Source organism: Chanodichthys erythropterus, chromosome 13 (genome assembly GCF_024489055.1).
Source record: "Chanodichthys erythropterus isolate Z2021 chromosome 13, ASM2448905v1, whole genome shotgun sequence".
NCBI lineage: Eukaryota > Metazoa > Chordata > Actinopteri > Cypriniformes > Xenocyprididae > Chanodichthys > Chanodichthys erythropterus.
The window spans coordinates 15,883,340-15,889,339 of NC_090233.1; positions in this window are offsets into that span (position 1 = coordinate 15,883,340).

Consider the following 6,000-nt stretch of genomic DNA (forward strand, 5'->3'; position numbering starts at 1 on the left):
CTGATTCTGGAGCTGAGAACTGAAGACGCGGCTTGATCTTTGGTTGACCAATCAGCGGAAAGGGGTGTTTTATTCCCGCCCATGTAGAAATTGAATATTCAAGCCGTTTATCCAATTTTGTTTTATTGTTTTTCCTTTTGGCGGATAAGAACAAAGTGTGATTAAAACGAAAATAAAAATATGAAAAAAAAACTATTTGAGATTTGTTTATTTATGCTCATGAGGAGGGTCGACCTACAACTTGTCTACCTGTCCATCCTCCAAATCCATTGTGGGCCTGCATCCTGGTGATCTTTTCCTGACATTTTCTACCTGAATCATGTTTAGAGAAAAACACCAGAGATAATCCAGTTTTTTTTTTTTTTTTTTGCCTTTTTGTTCATAGTTCTTTTGTAATCTAATCTTTTGTCTTTGTGATGTAATGCACTTTGGTTTCCTCCCTCTTTGGATGAATGTTCATGTTTTTATGTAAACATTTGTAATTGTTTTCTTGTACGTTTGTTGTTTTTGAGAATATATAAAAGCTTTAAATATTGTTGTTGATTCAAATTTTTTTATTTTATCTAAGCGAGGGGTAGAGTCCGAGGGGTAGAGTCCGAGGGGTAGAGTCCGAGGGGTAGAGTCCGAGGGGTAGAGTCCGAGGGGTAGAGTCCGAGGGGTAGAGTCCGAGGGGTAGAGTCCGAGGGGTAGAGTCCGAGGGGTAGAGTCCGAGGGGTAGAGTCCGAGGGGTAGAGTCCGAGGGGTAGAGTCCGAGGGGTAGAGTCCGAGGGGTAGAGTCCGAGGGGTAGAGTCCGAGGGGTAGAGTCCGAGGGGTAGAGTCCGAGGGGTAGAGTCCGAGGGGTAGAGTCCGAGGGGTAGAGTCCGAGGGGTAGAGTCCGAGGGGTAGAGTCCGAGGGGTAGAGTCCGAGGGGTAGAGTCCGAGGGGTAGAGTCCGAGGGGTAGAGTCCGAGGGGTAGAGTCCGAGGGGTAGAGTCCGAGGGGTAGAGTCCGAGGGGTAGAGTCCGAGGGGTAGAGTCCGAGGGGTAGAGTCCGAGGGGTAGAGTCCGAGGGGTAGAGTCCGAGGGGTAGAGTCCGAGGGGTAGAGTCCGAGGGGTAGAGTCCGAGGGGTAGAGTCCGAGGGGTAGAGTCCGAGGGGTAGAGTCCGAGGGGTAGAGTCCGAGGGGTAGAGTCCGAGGGGTAGAGTCCGAGGGGTAGAGTCCGAGGGGTAGAGTCCGAGGGGTAGAGTCCGAGGGGTAGAGTCAGGGTTAGGGTTAGGGTTAGGGTTAGGGTTAGGGTTAGGGTTAGGGTTAGGGTTAGGGTTAGGGTTAGGGTTAGGTTAGGGTTAGGGTTAGGGTTAGGGTTAGGGTTAGGGTTAGGGTTAGGGTTAGGGTTAGGGTTAGGGTTAGGGTTAGGGTTAGAGTTAGAGTTAGGTTAGGGTTAGGGTTAGGGTTAGGGTTAGGGTTAGGGTTAGGGTTAGGTTAGGGTTAGGGTTAGGGTTAGGGTTAGGGTTAGGGTTAGGGTTAGGGTTAGGGTTAGGTTAGGGTTAGGGTTAGGGTTAGGGTTAGGGTTAGGGTTAGGGTTAGGGTTAGGGTTAGGGTTAGGGTTAGGGTTAGGGTTAGGGTTAGGGTTAGGGTTAGGGTTAGGGTTAGGGTTAGGTTAGGGTTAGGGTTAGGGTTAGGGTTAGGGTTAGGGTTAGGGTTAGGGTTAGGGTTAGGGTTAGGGTTAGGGTTAGGGTTAGGGTTAGGGTTAGGGTTAGGGTTAGGGTTAGGGTTAGGGTTAGGGTTAGGGTTAGGGTTAGGGTTAGTTAGGGTTAGGGTTAGGGTTAGGGTTAGGGTTAGGGTTAGGGTTAGGGTTAGGGTTAGGGTTAGGGTTAGGGTTAGGGTTAGGGTTAGGGTTAGGGTTAGGGTTAGGGTTAGGGTTAGGGTTAGGGTTAGGGTTAGGGTTAGGGTTAGGGTTAGAGTTAGGGTTAGGGTTAGGGTTAGGGTTAGGGTTAGGGTTAGAGTTAGGGTTAGGGTTAGGGTTAGGGTTAGGGTTAGGGTTAGGTTAGGGTTAGGGTTAGGGTTAGGGTTAGGGTTAGGGTTAGGGTTAGGGTTAGGGTTAGGGTTAGGGTTAGGGTTAGGGTTAGGGTTAGGTTAGGGTTAGGTTAGGGTTAGGGTTAGGGTTAGGGTTAGGTTAGGGTTAGGGTTAGGGTTAGGGTTAGGGTTAGGGTTAGGGTTAGGGTTAGGGTTAGGGTTAGGTTAGGGTTAGGGTTAGGGTTAGGGTTAGGGTTAGGGTTAGGGTTAGGGTTAGGGTTAGGGTTAGGGTTAGGGTTAGGGTTAGGGTTAGGGTTAGGGTTAGGGTTAGGGTTAGGGTTAGGGTTAGGGTTAGGGTTAGGGTTAGGGTTAGGGTTAGGGTTAGGGTTAGGGTTAGGGTTAGGGTTAGGGTTAGGGTTAGGGTTAGGGTTAGGGTTAGGGTTAGGGTTAGGGTTAGGGTTAGGGTTAGGGTTAGGGTTAGGGTTAGGGTTAGGGTTAGGGTTAGGGTTAGGGTTAGGGTTAGGGTTAGGGTTAGGGTTAGGGTTAGGGTTAGGGTTAGGGTTAGGGTTAGGGTTAGGGTTAGGGTTAGGGTTAGGGTTAGGGTTAGGGTTAGGGTTAGGGTTAGGGTTAGGGTTAGGGTTAGGGTTAGGGTTAGGGTTAGGGTTAGGGTTAGGGTTAGGGTTAGGGTTAGGGTTAGGGTTAGGGTTAGGGTTAGGGTTAGGGTTAGGGTTAGGGTTAGGGTTAGGGTTAGGGTTAGGGTTAGGGTTAGGGTTAGGGTTAGGGTTAGGGTTAGGGTTAGGGTTAGGGTTAGGGTTAGGGTTAGGGTTAGGGTTAGGGTTAGGGTTAGGGTTAGGGTTAGGGTTAGGGTTAGGGTTAGGTTAGGGTTAGGGTTAGGGTTAGGGTTAGGGTTAGGGTGAGTTAGGGTTAGGGTTAGGGTTAGGGTTAGGGTTAGGGTTAGGGTTAGGGTTAGGGTTAGGGTTAGGGTTAGGGTTAGGGTTAGGGTTAGGGTTAGGGTTAGGGTTAGGGTTAGGGTTAGGGTTAGGGTTAGGGGTTAGGGTTAGGGTTAGGGTTAGGGTTAGGGTTAGGGTTAGGGTTAGGGTTAGGGTTAGGGTTAGGGTTAGGGTTAGGGTTAGGGTTAGGGTTAGGGTTAGGGTTAGGGTTAGGGTTAGGGTTAGGGTTAGGGTTAGGGTTAGGGTTAGGGTTAGGGTTAGGGTTAGGGTTAGGGTTAGGGTTAGGGTTAGGTTAGGGTTAGGGTTAGGGTTAGGGTTAGGGTTAGGGTTAGGGTTAGGGTTAGGGTTAGGGTTAGGGTTAGGGTTAGGGTTAGGGTTAGGGTTAGGGTTAGGGTTAGGGTTAGGGTTAGGGTTAGGGTTAGGGTTAGGGTTAGGGTTAGGGTTAGGGTTAGGGTTAGGGTTAGGGTTAGGGTTAGGGTTAGGGTTAGGGTTAGGGTTAGGGTTAGGGTTAGGGTTAGGGTTAGGGTTAGGGTTAGGGTTAGGGTTAGGGTTAGGGTTAGGGTTAGGGTTAGGGTTAGGGTTAGGGTTAGGGTTAGGGTTAGGGTTAGGGTTAGGGTTAGGGTTAGGGTTAGGGTTAGGTTAGGGTTAGGGTTAGGGTTAGGGTTAGGGTTAGGGTTAGGGTTAGGGTTAGGGTTAGGGTTAGGGTTAGGGTTAGGGTTAGGGTTAGGGTTAGGGTTAGGGTTAGGGTTAGGGTTAGGGTTAGGGTTAGGGTTAGGGTTAGGGTTAGGGTTAGGGTTAGGGTTAGGGTTAGGGTTAGGGTTAGGGTTAGGGTTAGGGTTAGGGTTAGGGTTAGGTTAGGGTTAGGGTTAGGGTTAGGGTTAGGGTTAGGGTTAGGGTTAGGGTTAGGGTTAGGGTTAGGGTTAGGGTTAGGGTTAGGGTTAGGGTGTAGGGTTAGGGTTAGGGTTAGGGTTAGGTTAGGGTTAGGGTTAGGGTTAGGGTTAGGGTTAGGGTTAGGGTTAGGGTTAGGGTTAGGGTTAGGGTTAGGGTTAGGGTTAGGGTTAGGGTTAGGGTTAGGGTTAGGGTTAGGGTTAGGGTTAGGGTTAGGGTTAGGGTTAGGGTTAGGGTTAGGGTTAGGGTTAGGGTTAGGGTTAGGGTTAGGGTTAGGGTTAGGGTTAGGGTTAGGGTTAGGTTAGGGTTAGGGTTAGGGTTAGGGTTAGGGTTAGGGTTAGGGTTAGGGTTAGGGTTAGGGTTAGAGTTAGGGTTAGGGTTAGGGTTAGGGTTAGGGTTAGGGTTAGGGTTAGGGTTAGGGTTAGGGTTAGGGTTAGGGTTAGGGTTAGGGTTAGGGTTAGGTTAGGGTTAGGGTTAGGGTTAGGGTTAGGGTTAGGGTTAGGGTTAGGGTTAGGGTTAGGGTTAGGGTTAGGGTTAGGGTTAGGGTTAGGGTTAGGGTTAGGGTTAGGGTTAGGGTTAGGGTTAGGGTTAGGGTTAGGGTTAGGGTTAGGGTTAGGGTTAGGGTTAGGGTTAGGGTTAGGGTTAGGTTAGGGTTAGGTTAGGGTTAGGGTTAGGGTTAGGGTTAGGGTTAGGGTTAGGGTTAGGGTTAGGGTTAGGGTTAGGGTTAGGGTTAGGGTTAGGGTTAGGGTTAGGGTTAGGGTTAGGGTTAGGGTTAGGGTTAGGGTTAGGGTTAGGGTTAGGGTTAGGGTTAGGGTTAGGGTTAGGGTTAGGGTTAGGTTAGGGTTAGGGTTAGGGTTAGGGTTAGGTTAGGGTTAGGGTTAGGGTTAGGGTTAGGGTTAGGGTTAGGGTTAGGGTTAGGTTAGGGTTAGGGTTAGGGTTAGGGTTAGGGTTAGGGTTAGGGTTAGGGTTAGGGTTAGGGTTAGGGTTAGGGTTAGGGTTAGGGTTAGGGTTAGGGTTAGGGTTAGGGTTAGGGTTAGGGTTAGGGTTAGGGTTAGGGTTAGGGTTAGGTTAGGGTTAGGGTTAGGGTTAGGGTTAGGGTTAGGGTTAGGGTTAGGGTTAGGGTTAGGGTTAGGGTTAGGGTTAGGGTTAGGGTTAGGGTTAGGGTTAGGGTTAGGGTTAGGGTTAGGGTTAGGGTTAGGGTTAGGGTTAGGGTTAGGGTTAGGGTTAGGGTTAGGGTTAGGGTTAGGGTTAGGGTTAGGGTTAGGGTTAGGGTTAGGGTTAGGGTTAGGGTTAGGGTTAGGGTTAGGGTTAGGGTTAGGGTTAGGGTTAGGGTTAGGGTTAGGGTTAGGGTTAGGGTTAGGGTTAGGGTTAGGGTTAGGGTTAGGGTTAGGGTTAGGGTTAGGGTTAGGGTTAGGGTTAGGGTTAGGTTAGGGTTAGGGTTAGGGTTAGGGTTAGGGTTAGGGTTAGGGTTAGGGTTAGGGTTAGGGTTAGGGTTAGGGTTAGGGTTAGGGTTAGGGTTAGGGTTAGGGTTAGGGTTAGGGTTAGGGTTAGGGTTAGGGTTAGGGTTAGGGTTAGGGTAAGGGTTAGGGTTAGGGTTAGGGTTAGGGTTAGGGTTAGGGTTAGGGTTAGGGTTAGGGTTAGGGTTATGGTTAGGGTTAGGGTTAGGGTTAGGGTTAGGGTTAGGGTTAGGGTTAGGGTTAGGGTTAGGGTTAGGGTTAGGGTTAGGGTTAGGGTTAGGGTTAGGGTTAGGGTTAGGGTTAGGGTTAGGGTTAGGGTTAGGGTTAGGGTTAGGGTTAGGGTTAGGGTTAGGGTTAGGGTTAGGGTTAGGGTTAGGGTTAGGGTTAGGGTTAGGGTTAGGGTTAGGGTTAGGGTTAGGGTTAGGGTTAGGGTTAGGGTTAGGGTTAGGGTTAGGGTTAGGGTTAGGGTTAGGGTTAGGGTTAGGGTTAGGGTTAGGGTTAGGGTTAGGGTTAGGGTTAGGGTTAGGGTTAGGGTTAGGGTTAGGGTTAGGGTTAGGGTTAGGGTTAGGGTTAGGGTTAGGGTTAGGGTTAGGGTTAGGGTTAGGGTTAGGGTTAGGGTTAGGGTTAGGGTTAGGGTTAGGGTTAGGGTTAGGGTTAGGGTTAGGGTTAGGGTTAGGGTTAGGGTTAGGGTTAGGGTTAGGGTTAGGGTTAGGG